Here is a 23,466-nt window from a genome sequence, read left to right on the forward strand (position 1 = left end):
ACTTGTTGTCTCCTTTTCTAAAGTGATGGGTTACCTGCTTTCGTTCTCTGCCCATTTCAATGTTACCCTTTCTTCAAAGGCCTACAAAGCTATCTACATTCTCTCCAGGACATTTTCAAGCTAGGCTCCAGTGTGGACCTGTATCTGTCTTATGACCCTCAGTTGATGCTATGGCCTACATCATTTTCATTATCATACCTACCCAATTATTTATCATAACTTTCTGTTCTCATAAAGTACATCATTCCTTAATGCAAAACAGAAAATGCTAGCGGTCTTAAGGCTGTTCCCCTCAGACATCTGTGCCAACCATTTAGCAGAAGTTTCTTTAGTGTACACAGACATCACAGTCAAAACAAAGCAAAATGTTAGATCTAGGCTAGACAGATCTGTCAACTGCAAAAAAACAAGTGGAATAATCAGATCAATCCAGATTCCCAGAAAGCCTCACCCCGTTTGGTCATTGGACCACCACCTTGTAACTATGGTGATGTGCCCTGGAAAATTAAATTGACCAAGTGTATCTGTTTGTCTGATTTGGTTTGTTTAATCAATACAAAATAGGTTTCCCACAAAGACCCAAAATGTTCTTGTCTAGTACTCTAAAAATCTTAGGCCTTAATCTATTTTCATCAGCATGTCTACGGGAAGTTGCTCTTTTCCAGGGTCTTCCATTGGGTTTAAGAAACATGCCACCAAGTTTCCTAAAGATGGAAAACGATACACACACAAGAACAGACTTGTGTCTTTTCCCCTTAGTTAAACACTGTCTTCTGATCACTTCTCAGAGGAAGGAATACCTTTGCTCCCCCAGTGAGGCCAGTGTCTGCTGGAAGGTTCACGGTTTTTGTGGAGACAGCTGTCAGCAGGACTGCCACAGGCTCTACTGAAACTGGTTCGTCATCACGTCTACAACCTCTCTCCTAGTTTCTCTCCCACCTTAGGCAATCTTTCCATTAGGCAGCCTACATGTGTTTGCTGAGGTCCTATGTATTTACATAGTCACCTAACTTATCAGAGTCACCGTGCTTCCAACATGCAAGTACTTTGGAAGTTTTGGTAAAGAATGAAGAAAATCCCTGTGCTCTCGATTCACCATCTATGGGGAAGGCCAACAAAAGAGGAATAGAGAAAGTATGAAAGTATGAGCACACTATCACAGGCAGACAAAAGGAGGGAACAGATGGCAGCCCTGAGCTATGGCTTGGATGTTTTAGGAACAGCAAGACATAGCCATACTGAGTAAAGAGAACTAAGTTATGAGGTAAGAAAGGTAATGAGATCAGGAATGTAGCTCAGTGGAAAGGCACTTGTGTAGCATGGACAAAGTCCTCTATTCAGTCTCCAGGATATACACATACAGACATAGACAGTGAAGCTACATGTGACTGGATGGACTTTGGATAACATAGGAAAGTTTTGAATGGACTTTGGATAACGTAGGAAAGTTTTAGATGGTCTTAAACAGAACAGTGTCATGAATTGGAATTAAACTGAGGATACATACATAGAGAAAGCAAGCCCTGAACCACAAAGCTATATTCCTAGGCCCTACCTGCTGTGATGATTTCTTCTAACAACAAGCCAAGACTGATTCATGGGGACAAGAAACTTCTGATTTCTGAGAACTCATCTCTCCCACCATTCCATCTCTTCCCTTCCAAGATCTCTTGGACCAATGCCCTGATTTCAATTCCCATGGCATGGAAGACTTGGGTAAGTGTTTTTGCTGCTGACCACTTCCTTCTGTCAGATACACTCTCAATACACTTGACCCCAGTTACAAGGAGATTAGTCCTGACTTCATTAAGTTCTCTTCCTTGGTGTTACTTTTTCTATAATACAACTGTGTATCACTGTTTATCCCCATGTTCTGACTCGTCTACTTACACAATCAAGTCTCGATGCCCCCTGACTGCCTTCTAACCAATATCCTCCCAGTCTGCATTCTCAAATCCTGTTCACCAAAGCCACTCCATTTGGCCTTGCTGTTCCTTAAACCATCATCCCCTGTTGACTCATCCCTACACTCTGAAATGTCTTCAGTCTTATCAAAAGCACTGGTGTCTTGGCCTGCACAGTTTCCACTCTATTCCTATTGAAAACGTGAGAGCTCTCAGTAGCCACGCAGACCTCACACTTGCCCACCCAACCAATCCCAACAACATCCCTTCATTTCTCAGCCTCTTCTAAGTACTTTCAGCCCAGCCTTTCCTTTAGTCATGGCTTCCTCTATCAGTTTCACAGAAAAATCACCAATTCCCCAGCCACCCACCTCCAATTGCTCCTGCACATTGTCAATTGGATGGACCATCTTTTGGCCTTTCTCTAACTTCGTCTGCACCTCCAGTTCATTGATCCCCCTGTTTTCTCCCATTTAATCAACTATGCCTTTCCTTATTTCCCTCCTGAGATTCATTTCATTATTTATTGTTTCAATTGCACTATTGTCAATATCTTAACTTCCTTGCAATTTATTGTCTAAATTCTGCAAAACCTAACATCTAGGTGATCTAATTCCTTCTCCTTCCCTGCAACTGAGCAACCATATGCAGGTGAGTAGCCAAGCAAAACACACTAGCAACTAAACTTACCTGGCTCTAGCTACCTTAATCTTTACTTCTGGTCGACACTCTCACTTTCTCCAATGAATTTGGCTAGATATTTTATAAAAGCGTCTTTCCTCCTTCCTTTGTTTTTATAGTAAAAGGCTATTTCAGAGATTTATTTTAGGTACATCTTTCCACATTTGCTTTGCCCTGTCAGGTATCATCAATTCTGCTCATTTTTAATACTTCAATTTTCTACTTAGTCTTTCCAATGATTTTAGCCTTTTTAAAAAGTCCATATAATTCACATTCGCAACTTCCAGTTACGTCCTCTAGCCTCTGCAGATTACTGCAAAACCCATGGTGCATAGAAATGTATGTAGGCACACACAGATATATCTTAAAATAACAAAATTTAAATCAATCAATCAATACTAATTCACTGGATTTCGAATATTTACAATATAGTTGAACAATACTCATCTCTACTTTCAAACTATTTCTACCATCCTCAAAGAAAGCCTATCTCTCACTACACAGTCTTGTCTTGAACTTCTCACAGTTTCTAATAAATACTTTTCTGGGTTTTTTTTTTTTCGTTATGAATTTACTTGTTCAAAATATGTCACTCTAGGAAAGTCATATAATCTGTGACATTTGTGTTTGGCTTCTATTAATTCGTGTACTTTCCAGGCCCACTCATACCGCAGCATGCACTGAAACATGGTTGTGTCTGTACTTGATACATTCATGAACTCATCCCAGGATGTACATTACATGCCAGTGATATACAGCCATTCATCGGTTGATAGACATCAGTGCTGTTCCTTCTCAGTTACAGTGAAGAGTACCAGTGTTCCTTAGTACTGTGTTCCACTCTTTGATGCACATTCCTATGAATAGACCTGGTGAGTCATACAGTATGTCTGTATATAACTCTTTAAAGAATCATCAATGCCGGGCAGGGTGGCACATGCCTTTAATCCCAGCACTAGGAAGGCAGAAGCAGGCAGATTTCTGAGTTCGAGGCCAGCCTGGTCTACAAAGTGAGTTCCAGGACAGCCAGAGCTATACAAGGAAACCCTGTCTCAGGAAAAAAAAAAAAAGAATCACCAAAACATTGGAATCCCATGCCCTTCTCCAGCTTCTTGCCTATCTGTTTCTCGAGAGCCATTGTCTATCGGCTCATCCATTCACAGCCTTCAGCCATGGCACACCTCCAGAACTTGTTAGATGCCCTTCCCCTCTCCCCTTCTGCTACTCCTCCAGTTTCTTTTTCAAATTGCAGCCAGTATGACCTTTTCAAAATGCAAATCTAACTACCCTACCAAGACTTCAAAGAACCAATTACTTTGGGGGAACTCAAAGGTGCCCCAACTGCCTAACCCTGTCTGGCTTCCTGTTACCTTCCCCTCAGTCATCCTGACTGCACACAATTCTATAGCTTGGATCCATGCTCTTGATTAGGACAGTCCTGCTAGCTCACTGTCTTCTCCTCCTACCTACCCTTTACTTTCATTTCTTAATTTCTATCCTTTATATCTCTGTTTATCCATCACTTCTCTTGTCGAGCAGTACCTGGCCTCCTACTCCCTCAAAAAGTGACTTATGTTTGGAGCAATAGCTTTCAAAGAGGAAATGAGGTAAAAATAGAATGCTATAATGAGCCTCAATCCAATCTGACTGGTATTCTCTGAGAGATTAGTGTTCAGAGGACACAAAAGGAAGAAGCTAAGAAAAACAAGTAGAAATCCAGGCAGTGCAGACTGAGGAAGCTAAAGACAGATTTGGGGATACAGTAAGGAGGAAGTCTCGGTTTGACTTGTGCTTGGGTAATTTTTGTTTGGCTGTTTTGTTTATTTTCACTTTGCTTTGCTCTGTTTGTTTCTTTTTTGTGAAATTTTTTCCTACATAGCCTAGGCTAGCCTTGAATTCATGACCTTTCTATCTTGGTCTTCTGAATACAGTGATCCACTATGATAGGTGTTTCTCACTGTGCTCAGCTCTCTAAGGAGTTTTCCAGCATTGGGGTTCCATTCCCCAGAAGTTTCTGCAAGTTATGTAGTATTTCTTAAAAGTAAATCTCTTCATTACAGGACTTTCCAGAGACCTTAACATAAACATGCTTACAGGAATTTACAGTAAGGATGCACTATATCCTCAATATATTTGAGTTCTTAATTCATTTTTCTTTACAGAGTATATCTAGGGTCCCACCATTGTTCCCTTATGGAAACCCAAAGCCAAAAAGCATTGTGCATCAAAAAGGGGACTAAGCTGTCATGCAGAAAACTAGATCTGTATTGGGGCATAAGTCAGAGCTTTCAGAATACAATGAGATATCATTCAATTATTATAAAGAATTATGATGAGGAACAGAAAGAATTTTTAATAGACTAAAATGACTCAGTAAATATGGTATTTGAATATCACCGGGGAACTGGGTAAGATATTGCCACTTTAAAACACATTTTAAAATGAACTCATTTGGTAACCTCAATTTAGAAAACTTTAGAAAATAGGAAGTCTACCAAGGCTGAAAATAAGTGGAATTCAGCATGTACTCTTCATATCAGTCAAGATCTAGCATTTAATAGAAGAGATAGGTGATCAATTATTTATGTCACTCACATAATTTGTAAGTTAAGTCAGGCCAGTACACAGAAATAAGCAACAACATTGTTTGGAAAGATAAAACAGTAGGTAGATCAGCTCAGAATAGAATTAATTATGTGTAGAATTAATTATCTGTAATAAATAAGCTAAAGCCACTGTTATTTCCCTGAGAGGATACAGAAAGCAGTCAGTTCAGACTAAATAGGTCTACGGTGATCAAGGGTTCCAGTTCCATCTATGTCACCATCCTAACCATCAGCTCACAGTCAAACCTGGTGCCTAACAAAGAGAGGAAGGCAGAAAGATAGAAAGATGGAGAGCAAATCCAAGTCCCACAGAAGTCACTTGTGTTAAGTAGTTCTCTTGAAAGTTGCACTCATTGCTTCCATTTTCCTCGATAAATGTTGGTTTCATGACCAGGTCTAAACCCACCCCACCCCCCTGCCAAATTTAGAAAATGTCACTTATCCAGCTTGCTGCTCCACTAAGTATGAAAGAGGGCCTGTCACTAGAAACCTGAATGGCACCTGGCAGGCATGGGAATGTCACCCCAGAGAAGTAGGAAGAAATATGCAAATAAGTAAGTAAACTTAAGCCATATTACTAATTTGTGAATTATACATAGGGGAATATGTGTGGTAGATTTATATTTTGGTAATAATAGAATGTGGTACATAGAAATAACCAATTAATTACTTCTACAATCTTCATTTAAATTATATAATTAAATAACTTATTTTAATTCAAAGGCAGAAGAGACTTGTAGAAAGTTTATAAACAGAATCAAGGCATTTACAAAGAACTTGAGCTTCAACATATTTGAAAGTTTAATTTAATGTAGTTAAGATTAACTTAAGTAATTCAAAACACATTACTTGCTAATTAGATAGCTTGGGGTTTTCAAAAACTTAGCCTCTTTAAATTTATATATTCGGCTTAAAATATTTAAACAATTTTAATTAATTATGTTTCAAATAATTACTTGAAACTGATTGCTGAATTGTTATATTTTAATACAATAATACGATTTCTAAATTGGATGTAAGATACTAAGGAAAAAATTAAGATATTAAGGAAAAATGAAGTTAAACAGTAATTTAAAACTACAAGGTTTAAAATCAGAAATTATTATGGGAACATTTGGATTATTCTGGGTGATTTTGATGAACATAAAAGATTCTTCTAGAATTTGCATCTAGGTGACTTCCTATGTAATTTTTTTGTGGTGTGTGTGTGTGTGTGTTTACATGAAGGTTACACATATAGAAGCCAACTTCAAATGTTGTTTCTCAAATAGCAAACATCATGTTTTCTGAGCTGAGGCTCTCACTGGCCCGAAGCTCAGCAGTGGGAGGGCTGGATATGGAGCTCTAGGGAACTGTGTGTCTCTGCCACCCTGCCTGTGGATTGTAAAGTACACTCTACTAAGGCTGTTTGATTTTGTCTTTGTTTTGTTTTGTTTTTATGTGGGTTCTTGGGGTTAGGCGCAAGTCCTCACATTTGCACAATACTTTATCAACTGAGCTATCTACCCAACTTTTTCCAACAAGTCTTAAAGTAGCAACCCCAACGCTAACTTCTTCATAAAATTCAACTGCCCCAGGCAATATTTCCTGAACACATCAGTGCATTTGACACATCTTGGATGATGAGCATCTCATTCCATTATATTTATCTCCCTCAAATAAACCATAAAGCAATACTGTCTTATACATTGTGGGGGTGGGGGAGAGAGAGAGAGAGAGAAAGAGAGAGAGAGAGAGAGAGAGAGAGAGAGTCTAATATAGACCAATGAACTCCAGAGCCAAGCACAGACAGAATGCAATTGAAATGGAATCTTTGTACTCCATTCTGATCCAGTGCACTCCTACCAGGGGCCAGACATCAACAGCATCTCTACTTAAGGAAGGGCAAGCTCTCCTCCCCACCTAGTTCCCAGTTACTGTGGCAATTAAATGGATAAGAAGTCTCATTATTAATCACTTTTGTCCATGGTTCATCTAGCACCACAGAAAAAGAACTGTCTCTTCCAGCATTTTCTTTCAGCAGGCCCTTAGCTGTGTGTTCACTTGCAAGTCATTACACATTCTCGCAGGAATGAAATGTGTTTTGGTTGGAAATAGTCCCAGCAGACCCAGAGGGTGGGCATTTGATTCCTTGATGAAAAGCCAAATCCACTGTCTGCAAAGGAACATTTTTTTTTTTAAGGCAAAGGACCATTTGCTCCAGGGCCCAAAATCACACCAATTTCAACCCCAGCTCTGAGCAGCTTGGCAGTGCCACCCAACAGAAAAGGAAAATGACTGTGAGTTCTTTATTCACAAAAGAACTCAGGAAACAACTTCAAATAATTCCCCAACCCAAGACAACATTTTGAGCAGGATTATATAAAGAGGTACTTTGGCAAGATGCTTTAAAGAACATTTAATGTACGAGGAGATGTCACCGTTTCAGATCACAGAGAGGAAAACAAATATCCAAACATCAACAAAAGCCGTTGTTGCACATTTTACCAATCTCTCTCTACCTCTACCTCTACCTCTACCTCTACCTCTACCTCTACCTCTACCTCTACCTCTACCTCTACCTCTACCTCTACCTCTACCTCTACCTCTCCCCCTCCCCCTCCCCCTCCCCCTCCCCCTCTCCCTCTCCCTCTCCCTCTCTCCCACTTAATTATACTGTAAAAATCAAGCCAGCAAGAATTGCTTCTTCACACTTAATCACTATCCTCCGTGGCTGTTGCAATTTTTTTCTTTTTCTTATTATAAAGAAATTTTTCTCTCTGTTGCCTATACTGTTTTCCAGCACATAAATTATCTTCCCTGTGACAAGCCCTAACCCATATTTCCCTGTGAAATCCGTAGCACTTAATGACGATCATTCTCACTTTGCAAACGCTTTAGGAGACTTTTTCAGATCCTGCCTAAATGAAGCCTCTTAAGTCATCTGATGAGCTTAGATTGGCGTTCAGGTCTCTTAGATTTGATTAGCAGATCCCAATGGCCTGCTACTGCTTTCTGAGGCTCTGTGATTTTAGCAGTAGGGGAGGAGGACAAAGAAGGAAAACAAGAATAGCTATCTGGATAATGGCAGGAAGCAGCCTAAAAAGGGGACATATACCTGCCCCATGCTCTATAACTGGATACAGTCATTAGCCATAGCTGCATGGTCATTTGAAATGGAGACCTTGACGCTTCTTATGGTAGGTAGCCTCTGAGTTGAGGCCAGTAAATAAGAGTCTATTCATCTTCCAGCAAGACTCGGAATTAGTCATCCTAGCCTGTGGTTCTCCCTTTCTGAATCTTCCTGACCTTTCTGCTTCTTAAACAATCAGTACCGCATGACTATGGTATGCTTAGGTCTTGTGCTCACTGTCCTCGCCAGGAGAAAAACATAATGCATTAGCTACAGCCCTGAGAAAACAGGCTCTGCTCTGAAATCGAAAGCCATTGTGTCTCCCACGTTGATGACACTCTCCCACCGTCTCTCACACTCTCAGAAAAGTTTTATTCCAGGCATATGCTTTCAAAAAACACGTACCTTACCAGGCACTAACTAGATTTGGGGTTTCCAATAGTTCTTCAAATTAGTAGCCAACACATACCCAAGAGGGTTAAGCTGGAGCTGTTTATCTGGCAACACAGAGACTATCTGCCACTCTAATGGCAAAACCAAAGCTTGGGCATGAGATTTCATCATTGCTCTTTCCTGCCCTAAGCAGTCAGATGATGTGGAAGGGAGGAAAATAATTAGAGATGAATAAATAATAATAGCAACATTGTAGAGCATGCCACTGTTTCCCTAATCCTTTGAAACATTGGAGTAAAACTTTAAAGAAGTTTTGTTGTTGTTGTTGTTGTTGTTACTGTGTTCATGTTGGAAATCTGTGGGGTGGGAATTAGAACATTTTGTTAAGTTGACCAAACTTATAGGCATCAGGAGTAGAACAGAGATTGGGACTTCTTATGCCAGCACTTTTGCTCGTCATCGTAACCATATCCATGCCTCCTCCTAACAACAGCCACAACTTGACCCATTCCCAACCTTCATACAAGGCTCTGCCCACACTTCTTCCCTGATGCTAGACTCACACATCTGATGGAATTTCACTAATCAAGCCATACAGAAGAAAAGATATCTATACAACGAAAGGGTTGTACATATATTATGAGACACATATTAGAAAATAAGCAAACAGGAGCACTGCCTCTTTCAGAAAATATCCCCCTGGTAGGTACTCAGGGCAGTCGAGGCCTTCCTGCGGAGTGGCCTCAAATCCATCATCCTGACCCTCATCCACTACCAGAGCTCTGAGATTACAGCTTTGCATGGCTGTGCCTACTTACATGGTCGCTTCGCCTATCACCTTCCCTCATCCTAATGCTGACGTCACTCGAAAACTCCTGGTTTTGATTCATACTCAATGGATAACTCATTTCCACTATCAACCTTGGCCTGATCCTTCTGGCCAGGAGTGAAGTCCCCCATTCAAGGCTCCTCCAGCACCTATACCTGGCTTATTATTATTATTAATCACTGACCACACATTCATACTTCTTTACCCTTCTTTACTGACTTTTTCAGATTCCAGTCATCACATCTGCTTTGTTTCCTATGTCATCCTGGACCTTGTATGAATAACTTGAAAAGAGTGTGGGACTGGCTAAAGAAGCATTGCTACTCTTGGCTGCATTAAGCACTGAATTCCAAGGTACTCTTTACAGAAAAAGATAGAGATGTCTTCCTTCTATAAACTCAACAAAACACATCAGTGGCTTCCAAGACGAATCAACAGTCCTGTTACAGCCCTTTCTTTTACTATAATTCTTTCTTTCTCTCTTTTTTTAAGCCAACATAATTTTTAGATTAATGATAACATCGTGGTCATTATTTTGCCACTTCAGTAGATGAGCGTCTGAGACAATGAATACCAGGACCGGCCGTCATCTAATCAAGACCCAAGCAGCACTTGTCATGAGGTGTGATGGCAGCCACCCCACTCGTCAGCATTATTGCCATTATACCGAAGAGGCAATAATGGGGTGAGGAATTGTTAAGTAGAATTCTTTAAACTGTGTAATTTTACCCTTCACCACTGATTAATTTACCAGCCGCACATCCTCTGCTCCAGGGTATATGGATTTAGAAAAAAAAAATGAAATCCATGCTAACTATGTGAATTTATGCACAAACAATTCTTTTTGGATGTTCACCTTACAAAAGTCGCTAATTCAGGACATCACTTTTAATCACCCCAATCAATACTACTGATTAATCTGCAAGTTCTTCAGAGTCAGATAACTGGACAGACCAATTTGTTGGATAGCTTTTAACATAATGGGAAGGATATTATATTAGTTCCCAGACAGATTAGGGTCTATTGAGAATGGATGTTTGTATTATTTTTCCGTGAAACTAACCATAGGACTTGATGACCTATTGTTGAGTATGTGAGCTGGAGTATTCAGCTAAAACAAAATATGAGAGATGAAAAGCATCAGCTACTAACAAAATGCCCTCCTTCCAAACCCCCATTTCCCAAAAGGAGCCACTTCAACCCATTCCCAGATGAGCAAACAGGGGCACTGATGGGGCCCCAATGTATTCTGATAATGTAATGTGACAAAAGAAGCTAAACTTAGGGTTAGACTATAAACAGCTACAATTGACTTCATCTCAATTTAATGGTCGCAAGGAAAAAGTGCCTCTCTCTGGGATTCCGTGTGTAAAACCTGACGGGAACACTGGCTATCAACCAATACTCAGGGGTTGAACCAATCCTTATTGCCAAGAAAAAAAAAGAACCACTGTGATTAATCAGTCATAAACATGATGATACTGTCAGGAGAACCGTATATAGGTATCCTTTACAGAATTGGCACAATGATGATTTCTTAAGATGAAAGGGGATGCTGTGAAGACAGAGGGAGCGAGGTACTCCTGTTATTTCTGCCCTCAGTAGGTTTGGCACAAGGTTCAAGGCCAACCTGAGCAACATAATGAGACCTTGTCTAGAAAGAGCAGGAAAGAGAAGGATGTGATATTGTGCAAACAAAACATGATGGTTCATCAGACATCCATTTTCTTAGTACCCTAAAACTATTACTAGTTTTTAATTGTAGACCTAATTATGCTAAAAGCTTAATGTATCCAGAGTATGGTTATATCAAGATACGTTGAAGTGTCTTGTGAACCATTCCTAGTTGTAGCTTCTTGCAAAACAAAACAAGAGAAGAAAAAAAAAAGAAAACGGTTTCAAAATCTGATTGTTGATGAGATTCTTTATTTCTCATTTATGCCCTCTGTCCACTGCTGCGTGAAAACAAATGAATAAGTAAGTAGAAAGCAGCTACTAAGAGAGTAAGAGACTGCTGATCCTCCAGGAGTCAAAATAATGGTCACTTCAGTCATGTGAGAATTTGAATCCAAGAGAAGGCATAGACAGCATCCTTTTTCTTCTTGTTTATCAAGATGGACACCTGGGAACTACTTGGCAAATGGTGTCACACACATGCCTTTGATTCTCTGTCTTCTACCATGCTCTTTGGCACCCATCCATTAAACACACACTGGAGGTTCATATGTATGAGAACAAGAATAAACGCTGCTTTTCATACACAAATCATGGGTCTTCACCTCCAAAAGTCAACACTCTATTTTCCCACCAGCAAAAACTGCTGGGGTACTGAGATGGCTCACCAGGTAGAGATGCCTACCATGAAGCCTGAGGGCCTGAATTCCATCCGTGAAATGCACATGCCAGGAGAGGACTACTGGCTACTTCAAATTGACCTCTGACTTCCTCACCATCCCACTGAAACATTAAATAAGTGTAATATTTAAAGAAATACTGGAAAGGAATATCGTCTCCTGTGGTCTGGCATTGCATATTCATTTATTTACATTTAGTATGGTTTGTCTGTAGAGCACGGTATCTGTCACACCATTGTCACAACTCTGTTAAGAGCTGTCCCAATACCCATAGAGAATTAAAAAAATCATCTATGAAGAAATTAATAACTAAAGATAAGTTCCGGTCAGTTTGTTTGCATTCTGAAGAGATTCTACTCCTAACTAACACTTTAACATCCTCAGTTATGTTATGCAAAGTGCTCAGCAATGATAGAAGAATCTAAAACAGAAGTAAAAACTTCCTTCTGCCTCCTTGGAGCAACCAAAATAAAAGGCAGTCATTTGGAGCCTTCACCTCCGGTGTGACAATCAATTAGAGGTCTTGCAAAACCAGGTACAAGCCATTATTCCTAAGCATTCTCTCTGGGTTCAAAGGGTTGGGGGACTCAGACAGGTCGGGACCTCTTTGTCTCTCTCTATCTTCAGCTCGATTGTTACTAAGTCTGCTCAGGTAGAGAGTTTTCGCTGGGAATGGACTAACCTAAGTGCTGAGGTTGCCTAGAAATATAACTGTTCCCTCTTTTGCTGACCATAAATAGTGAAGAGGCTATTTTGATGGTTAATAATTAAATGTGACTCCACGTCCTTCCCCTTTGGGCAGACAAGGAAAACAGCAGTCTGCAATACTGTGGTTGTGGAGGAATGAGTGCAAACGTGGCTTCCTCCCTCTTGGAACCAAACCTATATCATTTGGAAAACCTGGATCCACTGTGTGGAAGCTGAGAAATGCACTGCACTTCTGCTGGTTTGAGAGCCAAATGCTTCCAACAGCCATGTCTCCCGCCGCCTCCTCCCTTCCTTTCTCCACTCTTTCCATGTGCACTTCTTTCCTTTTTCTTTCTCCTAGAAGATTGAATTTCACCTTCTGGAATTTTTATTTTGCATAGCCTGAGCTTAGAGAGGTTTTTTTCCTTTTTCTTTTTTTCTTCCTTCCTTTCTTTTTTCTTTTCTTTTTTGTAACAACCAGACCTCACTGGACAAATTCAAGTTGGGGTCTTGTCTCTGACAACTTGCCTTAAGATGATTAAAATGTGGGTAGCCAAGTTGGATCTGCTGAGAAACTCCTGTAATCCCAGCACTTGGAGGCTGAAGCAAGTCTGAAGCCAGACTGAGTTAAATATCAAATAGCAAGCCAGAAGGGACAGGAGGAGGGAGAGAAGGGCTAAATTCCTGTTGCTACTAATCTAGAAGGTCTGCATTTTGTAGCTGGAACCAGAACACATGAGGTAGAGAAACAGCACCCAGGAGTAATGGAACGACCAAGAAAACAATAGGGTACTCTATCTAAACAAGATCAGGAACCCCAAGATATGTTTTTATTTTTATTTTTCCTAAATTTCAAATGTTATCCCCTTTCCCTGTTTCCCATCCAGAACCTCCCCTCCCATGCCCCCTCTCCCTGCTTCTATGAGGATGCCCACCCTCCCAGCTACCCACTCTCACCTCACCGCCCTGAACCCCAAGATGTTTAGTGTGGCTTAATGCAGGATTGAAGGAAAAAGAAAAGAGCTTAACATAGAATAATAAGTTAAAACAAAGAAAATGCTCCATAACTCTACAGTTATGAGTTTGTGTTAATATATACTAGAAGGAAATAATTCTCACGAGAGGAAGAGAAATTTAAATGAAATACAGTTAAATTCTTCAAAAATAAAAACAAACAAACAAAACCAGAAAGCACAGAGAAATCCCAGAAATTCACAACCAAGAGTGTTTCTCAGACTCTACCACTACTCCTGAGCTTTATAGTCATCTTTAAACCATCCCTGGTAATAAAGAGAAAGACATTTAGAGTGTCGAGTACAGTACAGCTGATGCTGGCTTGCTTGTCTAGAGTTGCTAAGTGTAATGACATATGATTTCAATTAAACCCACAGTTCCACAAGATATTCTCTCTGCAAGATGGAGAAAGAGTTAGAAGAGCTTACTAAGGAGGCTTTGATTTACCGTGTGCATTTCAATACATTTTCCCTGAAAATATGTTTCCCCAATAACAACACACATCCCTAAACCTCAATAAGACTCATATCTGACCTTTGTCAAGGCAATATTGGACTGAAAAAATGGATGACTAAATGAGTGAACACCTAACACTCCTCTTAAGGCTCAACAGAAAATCAGACAGTAAATAGCTGTGTTGTAGATATATTGGCTTACATTTTCTAAGTGTTGAGGTTTTATCCTATGGATAATGGTCACCTCTCTCTTACTCCAATTTATTCTCAAAAGAACTTTGTGAAATTTTATTAGCTAGAATTCCTTAAAATATTTTAAATATAAGAAATGTAAATTTAAAGGTACTATCCTATGAATACCAAGTTTACATAGATACCACATTAGTTCAATTAAGAATAAAAATGGAAAATTCTCTACAATGTTTTGGGTTAGTCATGTAATCATATCCCAGAAGCCTTAAGTAGTCAATTGTCTGAAGGTTACCTCTGACAAAACTCTATTTGTTCCACTTCTGTGTAAAGATTGTCTTTAAGTGCCAATTAAGGTTATAGTTTGATAATTTTATTTAAGGAGTTCACAAAGAAAAAAAATGATTCATTGACTAAGATGATGTCATGACAAATAGCCAACTTAGAGCAGCTCCTAATCTCAGTTACCATTATTCACCAGTGTCATTGGTTAAAGAAAATGAAGGACTCGTCACTCTCAAATTAAAAGTATGGATCATCTTAGATGAGGCACAGGTGTCCTTCAAACACATTTGGGTTATTAACATTCTGACTGTTGTAATCAACCATAACCAGTTTCTAAGGGCTATCACAACACGTTCAAATGGCTGGAAACGTATGCGCTGCTGTGTTTATAATTCTGTTTTACCGTTTGCTGTAATTATGCAACAATTAAGATAATGGAGTGACGTGTGTCATAAAGGCACACTTTCAACTCAAAAGTCTCTGTGGGACAGCCAAGAACCAAACTGTAGTACAAAATCACTAAAAAAAAAAAAAAAAAAAAAAAAAAAACTCAACAGAAAGAGGTCTGTCCTTCACCAAGTCGGCAGTGTGTGCCTCCAATCATTAAACTCCATGTAAACATTTCATAAAACAGATGGATCTCTGGACAGTAGGAAATGAACATGATTTTTCTACCATAAGGAAGGTAGTTGAGGACATGGAGGTCCTCTGTCACAGCTGCTTCGTTTTACAGATGAGGAAGCCGAAGCCGACATCCCGAGAATTCAATTTCTGCTTTCAAGGCTTCTCAACAATTCAGCCAGCCGATTGGCAAAATGAACAGACTTTTAAATTAGTCTTATTTCAGGAGCATAAGATTTGCCTCAGCATATAATCGGTGCTGTGCTTTCGTACTTGATACAGGAGCTAGGGCTTCTGAGAAAGTGGATCTCAACTCCATTCTCCAATAACAGCTTTTCACACGCAACCTCAACTACTTTTGCAGGGTTAGATTTGTGTGATGTGATGTGATGTGGTGTGATGTGATGTGATGTGATGTGATGTGATGTGATGTGATGTGATGTGATGTGATGTGACGTTTTATAGGTCAAAGAGTATCTTGTATAGCCTCCAAATTTTGTAATGGGGGACTGATAAATAGGAAATAAACAAATTTTCTGTTTCATAAACTTTGTAGATGCGAACACAAGACATGCTGCACCTACTCAGGATGGGCAGATGGTCGTTTTCGAAAGACTAGCAAGAAAGTCTAGTTTAGAAGATGAAATCTGAGGAATGACTTGAAGGATGACAGTGAGCTATGTGGGGATCAAGGGAAGACGTTTGTAGCAGATGTGTTTCCTTTGATTAACAAGAAGACCAGTGGAGCTGGTGCTGGACAAGAGATGGGGTAGTTGAGAGAACTGTCATCATGGCAGCTAATGCAAAACCAGGTCATGGTGAGCTTTGGTAGCAACAGAAGGACCTGCACACTAACACTGAACACAGCCTCTTCAGGTTCTGAGCAGAATTTCTGGTTTTTATCAATGGATCAACTTGAAGGCTTCTTTTACAGTGGACAAGGTCTGATGCACAAAGGCTCCAGAGCCCTTGTAGTGAGTCAAAAAGCAAAGAAGCAAACAAACAAACAAACAAAAACAAAAGCAGAAAAACAAAATAATCTGGAGGGGCTCAGGCCGAAATAGTAGACCAGGATGGCAAGAGGTTAGACTATTTAAACTTTGCATCTTACAGGAAAGAAGGTAAAGAACAGAGAGGTTAAAAGTAGCCCCCAAGTCTCCAGCCTGAGCAAGCAGAAGAATGAAGTGACTAATGGAAATAGAAAGATGTGAAGCAGTGTGTACGCCAAGAAGAGCTCCATGTGAGGATATGTGATGCTCGTGATGTCTGCTATGCACAAAGCAGGGGTTCAAGTGAACATTGTAACTGCAGAAGGAATCAAAGTTTAAGGTCAGGTTGGGGTCAGCTGCCCCATCATCCTAAATATCAGGAGACACCTATTTTTCTGATGGAAAATACAGCAATCATGTTTCAACTCGTTTTCTTGTACATTCGTTAGACTGTTCCATACATGACCATAGTCATTTCATAAAATATAAGCCCATTTCGAATTCCTGTTTGACACTTAATTACAATTTTCTTCCCATCTCATGATCATAGAAAACCAAGAGATGTGGATGGAAATACACAAGAATACATGAGACCCTTTGTACTTTGCCAACAGTTGACAAGATGTGACCAACTATATATAAAAAGCATCATGCTCTCTCCCTAAAAGAGCACTTCAGAAAACATCTGGTATGTATTTTATGAATAGGTAATATCTGTTAACAGAACAATGTAATTATATATTAGTTAATCATGAAAATTTCCCCACTGGTCATTTCAGCTGATATCTCCATGAGAGTCACTGATTAAAGCATATGTGCCATGGTTTCATCTCCTTGAAGAGAGTACATACAGAATCCTTAATGAACTCCCTGTAAATACATTTGGATCTCTTACTTACCCAAAATTTTAAATAACAATCTCCTCTTATGTTTGGGAACCATACTTCTTCAAAGAAAAAGAATTGATTACAGTTACTATCTAGTCATGGAAAAAAGTCCTCTTGGTGCTTCTATTCTAAAATGAAAAACAAACAAACAATTAGAATGACTTTGAAGGAGACATTCAACATGCCAGGAATCATTGTGAAAGAACTAAAATGCATTGGTGCCATTCATAAACACTTGACAGTTAATTCTTATGCTGGGTTGATTGACTTTTGCTTTCTCCTCAATTTCTGCTTCTCGCCTCCACTAAAACTTATTTATATTTAAAGGAAATAGAAGGCTTTTACTAGAACCTGCCAACATGGGCCACGTTCTCAGAAAAATCATGAAGAAGGCAGCCTGGGTTATCATCCACAAGTATAGTAAGCATCGAGGTAAAGACTTCCACCTCAGCATATTTTGTTTGAGGTGATACCCAGCAAGAATCTCTGAACAAGGTATCAACAAGCTCACATCTAGTGAGATGATCGACAATTCCTTTGAGAGGTGTCTCCATCATGTTGCAGGTGGGAAGGGAGTGAAGAGACAGTTATATGGCCAAGGCCTCACTCCTGCATCAGGACAGCACAGAAGTAGATCCTGATCTAAGACAGTGCTCCGGTAGTCTCTGTAACCTGCATGTCACTCCGCTCCTAAGTTGGTATTAACTTCAAAATGCAACATGGAACCATTTGACTCTTCCCTGCTATTGTGTAAATTTTTCAAAAAACCTTGACACAACTTAAAAGAGAAGGGCGCAGGTTATAAAACAATACAAACAACAATCCAAATGGGGGCAGCCCTTATAAAGCAATACAAACTACAATCCAGATGAGAGCAGCTGCTGGACTTACTTTGTTTGGCAGGAAAGGTAACTAAAAACAGAGAGGCATGTGGGAGGAGGCAGGAAAAACAAACAAGATTTACGAAGACATAAACCATCCAAACATGCACAGCAGAAATCAAAACAGTTTCAGCAGTGACCTTCATCAATGGGTAAGCAATCTGTAGAAGACATGTGTTCCCCTTTCCTACTCCCAGTGTGACAGACTGAACTGCAATGTGTCAGTCGTTCAATTAACAAACCCCCTAGGCTCCAGTTCTGGGCTTGGCTCTGGTAGGAACTGCAGACCCAGTAGAGGACCATCAGGGCTTTGAAGCTAGTGTATAGGATATGTAATAAGATGGACCACTGGAGAAGGTTAAGAGTTCCTCCGAGGGAACCTGGGACTTCTTCCATAAATCTCACTGCCACCACCAATCACAACAGGTTCTTTTGCCAGTGTCTGCTATTGCCCCTCTGAGAAGCACTTTCTGCTTACCCATTCCCTGGTGTTCAGAATTCCACTGCCTGGGCAGATGGTGGTGACTTCTTCATTTCCTGGTGTGTGCCTTCATAAACTGTTTGCTCAGAGGAATTCATCCCACGTAGATGTCTGTCCCCATGTTCAAGCTACTGGAAAGAATAAACTATGTTGTCTGTTATTATGAAGCTGACCTCCTGAGTGGGCTCAGGTATGAACATGAATAATTCTCAAATATATCACCGCAAAATAGCACATCCCCAAAGTGATGTCTAAATGACATTGTTTGAACAAGCCAAGGTTAAGGGAGGAAGCATTCAATACAAACAAAAGGACTACAACATAAATGAATCAAATCTGAGATAGACTATTACAGTGCTCAGAATTTCAACAAGATGAGAAGGCACAAAAAGGCAATCCAATCTAGAGAGAAAGACAGCAAACTCACAGATACAAAACAGAGTAGAGTGCAGGAGTGGCCAGGACCCTGGAGGAGCTGGGGCATGGAAGGAACATTTCACCCAGTCTTTCTGTTTGTCTGTAGGTGCTTTGAAAATGTGTTTTCTGAATATTGTCACCTCTATCACTTTCTGAAAGTATTTCAGTGATGAAGTATGAGGAGCTGGGGAGAGAGCTCAGCCTGTAAAGTGCTTACCTTGTACTCTTTAAAAACCAGGCAGATGTATTTGTCAATGTTTATAATAATGTTTATAATTCCAGAATTAGGGAGAGGAAGACAGATGTATTCCTGGGGCTCCTAAGCTCTCAAGCCAGCCAGTTTACAAAAGTTGGTGGGCTCCAAGCCAACTAGAAAACTGTCTCAAATAAATGAGAGAGAGACAGAGAGAGACAACACCTTAGGATCAAGAGTTGCAGACATTGTCCTCTGGTTTACACATGCACACATACCTATACATGCACACACATACATGCATATGCCTGCATACACAAACATGCGCACACACATCATACCCGAACGCACATGAATTCTCTCTCTCTCTCTCTCTGATGAGCACTCCATGTGAGCATGAGTCTGCCACACTCTCCTTCTGTCATCAGATTCCCTAGTTTTGTTATGAACTGGGGGGGGGGGGGGGGGTGTAATCCTGTCTTACAAAAGCCTGTGGTCATAGTATTAGAATGCCTCTCACAATGTCCCACACCACAAACACTGTAGTATTCCTTAAGAAACTGTTCCTGGGACCTAATAGGCACCCAGAGTGCTGCTCAGACAATGCAATGACAACCAAAGTCTTTGTTTCAAGTTAGTAGTTGTTCCTTGACAGTATCACCACAGGCCACTGCATCATGTGAAACTGAATATGCCGTGACACTTCTGAAAGGGCTCTCGTATAAAGTACCAACACACGTATCAGCGTCATCTACAATACTTAACTGGATTTTAATGTTTGCTTTGAGATTTCTGTTAGGGAAAGATGGTATATCGCTTTTATTAAAAAATAAGGCACAACATCTACCATGGCTGTTATTGCTTCCTGTGGAAATATTACAGTTTGTGAACATTCAGGATAACACCCATAAATTCTTAAAGTTAAGTAGAAGGAAGAGGAACTTTGGCAGGATAAAGGAATGGCTAAGCAGTAAGACTCTTCCATTTCATTTCCTCTCCATATCTGGAGGAGGTCTCCTGCAAAACACATAAGTTTAGAAACTGAGATAAGAAACTTATTGTTTTTAGCGCATAAGTCAACACAAACTTATAATCTAGATTAAATTCAGGCTCTAGTTCTTAAGTTGGAGTGTGCCCCCACTATGGGAATGTACTATTATACTAACCTTCTTAGAAGCACACGGGCTCTGTGAGCTTGGCCCCTATCAGGATGTCTTAGAAGCACCTATTGTGGCACAATCTAGACCCATTTTGGTTTTCAACTCCCACTCAGACAGAAGTTTAGTTTCAGTTCTATTCCTGCTACTTCCCCAATAGTAATCAGATATTACTAAGATGTCTTCAACATTCCTTTTCCCCAATCTAAAACGAGACCTAAATCTCAGCAAAAGAAATGGAATTTTGTATGGATTGTGCTAGCAGGAAATTGAACCAGAGACATTTGGTCTGAGCAAATAAAATAGGTATTGCCCGAACTGTCTGAACACCTCCTATTAAGATACTGTTTGGCACAGGACTCACATAGATCCCATGAAGCTCAATGTGATGGACAAGAAAATCGGGTGGAGTCTCTCATGTTGACACATGAGCTAAGGCTGCAAGACATTGTAGAAAAGATGGTGGTTTGGAAACGGAGAAACCTATGCTCTTCTCAAAATGCATGAACAGGGGAAAGTCCTTGAATTTCTGGACCTCTTCTCCCTGTTAACTAAATGAGAGGCTACCCTGGCTGAATTCTCCAAAAGAAAAGCACTGTAATTACACTTATTGTTGACTCTCGAGTCACAAACAGGAAAGAAAGAGAAGATCTACAGCTAATTGCCATAGAAAGTTCCAGAAACAAAAAGCAGATAGAGGGAAGGAGGAAGGAATGGAGGGAGGGACAGGGAGAAGAAGGGAGGAGTGAGGGAGAGCAAGAAGGAGACATATCATAAGAGTAGCAGGTCTTGGCTTCCTCATCTTTTCTCTCCATTGTTTCCAGCTATTCGTGACATACAGAAATGGAAAGAAGAGGCTCTGAGAGGACCCTGGAAAATCTTCAAACAGGAACTATACAGTTGGCTCCTTGTCACCGTACTTTAGCAGGTCTTCTACAGAACAACTGTGTGTAATATGATTTGCCTCTTTTAGGTGGGATATAGTTCTCAAATCCTTTCACATGGAGTATTTTGACATCCCACAGGGTGAATTTCAGAACTAAGAATAGTTCTTAAAACTCTATATTGTGGAACAAAGCATCTTCTTTCCATAGGGGAAAGTTGGGGGACTCGAGTTTAGAGAGGGGCTTACCCCAGGTCCATTAACAAATATTTGCTTTGGACTTAATAAATTTGAATAGTTGGTAAATTCTACAACACTTCCTGTAACCCTCACAACATGAAACTAACATTCATTATATCACATTATCCTCCCCCTTGAACTATAGGCTGATCTTGAAGACTGTATTTTAATTAAAAGGACATGAGGAAAACAGCAAGTTCTCACCTTACTCTTCTACAAGGTTAACAGAAGAACCTGACTTCCCAGTTGCTTGGCATCCTCGAATTTCAGAGCTTGGAATCTAGAAGTGTGCAACCGTGTTGCAAACAGGACTATTGGGAAGTGTGCAAAATCAAGGACCTCTGGCCAGAAACATGAGAGGAAGCTGAGAGGAGAACTCAGCCTTGAACAGACAAAAGCTGAAGCCGATAGTTTGCTGTATGATCAGAACCAGGGCAGAAAACTCAGTTCAGCCATGTCCAGACTGGTGTCTTGTGATAATTGAAATGTTAAATATTTTAAAATTTCTGGACTCGAGGGCAAGTTTACTTAGTAATATGGAACCAATTCAGTTAACAAAGCAATTCGAATCTCAAAGAAAAAGAGACAGTTTGTGAATGTAACATCCAGGTGTATATAAGCTTTAAGTATTGATTTGCTTTGAAGGCATATTCAGAAAAAAAGAAATCCCTTTGCTAGGCTCCCTCCCATTACTCCAAACACATACAAATCTTCAATTAAAATGGACCCCCAAACTGTTTCTGCTCTGAATATAACTTTTTGTTGGCCTGCAAATATATCCCTATGCTTTTAGGAGGATCAATCTTTGAGGGAGGCAGCAGACAGAAAATGGATAAGTGTATGCATTATCTAAACTAATGAAATTCTTAAGGCTATGCTCTCATCCACAGACACTGTCCACTGAAGAAGAACAAAGCTTTACAGCTGCCACCCAATCTGTTTTGACAACCCATCAGCCAGCTGTACAGAGCGTCTGGCTGGAACTCTTCTCTGGACTAGGCTGGAGGCAGGTCTATTGATGTGAAAAACAGCCCACTCTGTTGTTCTAAAGACTAAATGTACAGAAACAAAACCTTATGCTTATTTCTTTTCTTTGAGTCAAGCCCAGACATCCAAATAGAAGAAAGCATTAGTGTCAGTGGGAGTCAACACTAGAAGAAGCTGTAAGATATAAATATATTTAAAAAACAAATCTTTAAATATATTCTTTCTGGGAAAGGGAAAGAAATAGAAGTAGGGGTGTGGTGGAGAAGGAAAAGGACATAGAGAAAGAAAGAGGGGAAGATAAAAGAAACATCTGGATTTTTCATTACTGCCCTTAGTAGTCATCCTGCCATTATCTGTGAACCACCCTGCTTGAGAGACTTTCTCTTCATTTGCATTGCTTTGAAGTTTTCTTGACTTTATCTCCCCATATCTCTCAGTCACCTGGAGTGTTCTTTCGTTCAGATGTGCAATGTTTTCAAGCCAGAAAATCCAGGTTTAACTTCCTTGGGGATACAAATTATACCCCAAGAACAATAGCCCCAGTTTACAAGATGATCAGGAAGACATACCTCCCTCCCTTGTCTCAGTCTCTGTGCTGGGTGTGAAGTCTTGTGGTAGAAGCTGCCTTGCTGCTAACTCCTGGGCATTTACTCTAAAGCCTTCCACACTAGAAGCTCACAAAGCTGAAGATGTGATGAACATACAGATGTGTGTATACAGATCCAAAGCTCAGGCCCCAGGTGGCAGGGTTTGGGAGGGTCATCTCAGCTTACCTTTTCAACATAACTCCTCCAACACTATGAACCATGAACTGCTTTCTGACTTTGAGTCATACACCCCTCACCAATGCAAGTTGTATCTTTTCTACCTGAAGCCCTTGTTCCCTGCCTTCAGCTTTAAAGCACTGGTTGTACATGAAAAGCAGCTTCTTAGCTTTGAGGTCTGAGCTTCAATAAAAGACATCTTCCCTACTGTATCAGAGGACAGTTCTTGTTTCCTATTAGCACGTCCTGTCACCTTTTCTTAGCACTTGATCCTGTACAGGGCTTACCTATATTTTCTACAGACTGTATGTGTCAGGAGGACTAGACTTTCTCTTGAATGCCCCTTTAGTCCTCATACCTGGCAGAGGATCTGCTACACAGTTAACAAGGCATGCACAGCACTTCAACTTTCCATGATTCCCAAGCATAATATGGGGTTAGAGAGTGAGAAGTAAGA

General features: G+C 40.2%; 2 long non-coding RNA genes across 2 annotated transcripts in view; one reads left to right on the forward strand and one right to left on the reverse strand.

Annotated features, from left to right (window-relative positions):
- The window catches only part of Gm46948, an 85,098-nt gene that overhangs the window by 43,698 nt on the left and 17,934 nt on the right, over positions 1-23,466 (reverse strand). The window contains exons 2-3 of the long non-coding RNA XR_003956393.1: positions 18,366-18,496; positions 17,019-17,134 (exon numbers count right to left, since the gene is read on the reverse strand). This is a non-coding gene — a long non-coding RNA (predicted gene, 46948). The remainder of the gene's footprint in view (positions 1-17,018; positions 17,135-18,365; positions 18,497-23,466) is intronic.
- Positions 949-22,395, forward strand: Gm33788. Its single transcript, XR_377301.4, has 7 exons — positions 949-1,716; positions 9,753-9,879; positions 10,073-10,210; positions 12,264-12,414; positions 16,670-16,807; positions 20,960-21,108; positions 21,404-22,395. It is a non-coding gene; the product is annotated as a predicted gene, 33788 (long non-coding RNA).

Source organism: Mus musculus, chromosome 6, assembly GCF_000001635.26.
Source record: "Mus musculus strain C57BL/6J chromosome 6, GRCm38.p6 C57BL/6J".
Lineage (NCBI taxonomy): Eukaryota > Metazoa > Chordata > Mammalia > Rodentia > Muridae > Mus > Mus musculus.